The following is a 490-nucleotide window of genomic DNA, read 5'->3' on the forward strand; positions in this document are numbered from 1 at the left end:
CATACCACGGAACACGCCACTCATTTACAGTGAACAATTTTTCATCTAGAAAATGTTCATTAATTTCTTTTTCAAAACAGAGTGGTTTTTCTTATTCAAACCTGGACAAATGATCAGCAATTTGATTTCAGTTCTCTTCCAATCTACTATTTCAAAATCAAATTCTTGTAAAAGAAGAATCTATCTTATAAGTCTCAATTTAGTAAATTTCTTTTTCATTAAGTACTTAATAACAGAATGATCTGTATGCACTATACAATGAGTTCCAATCAAATATGATCTAAATTTATCAAAGATATACACTATTGCTATTAACTCTTTTTCAGTTGTTGTATAATTAATTTGGGTTTCATTAAGAGTTTTACTAGCATAGTAAATAACTTCAAAAATTTTATCATATCTTTGTCCTAAAACAGCTCTAATAGCATAATCACTTGCATCACACATAAGTTCAAAAGGTTTTTCCCAATTTGGTGAAACTATAATTGGT

The sequence above is a fragment of the Phalaenopsis equestris genome, unplaced genomic scaffold (genome assembly GCF_001263595.1).
Source record: "Phalaenopsis equestris unplaced genomic scaffold, ASM126359v1 Scaffold211846, whole genome shotgun sequence".
Taxonomy (NCBI): domain Eukaryota; kingdom Viridiplantae; phylum Streptophyta; class Magnoliopsida; order Asparagales; family Orchidaceae; genus Phalaenopsis; species Phalaenopsis equestris.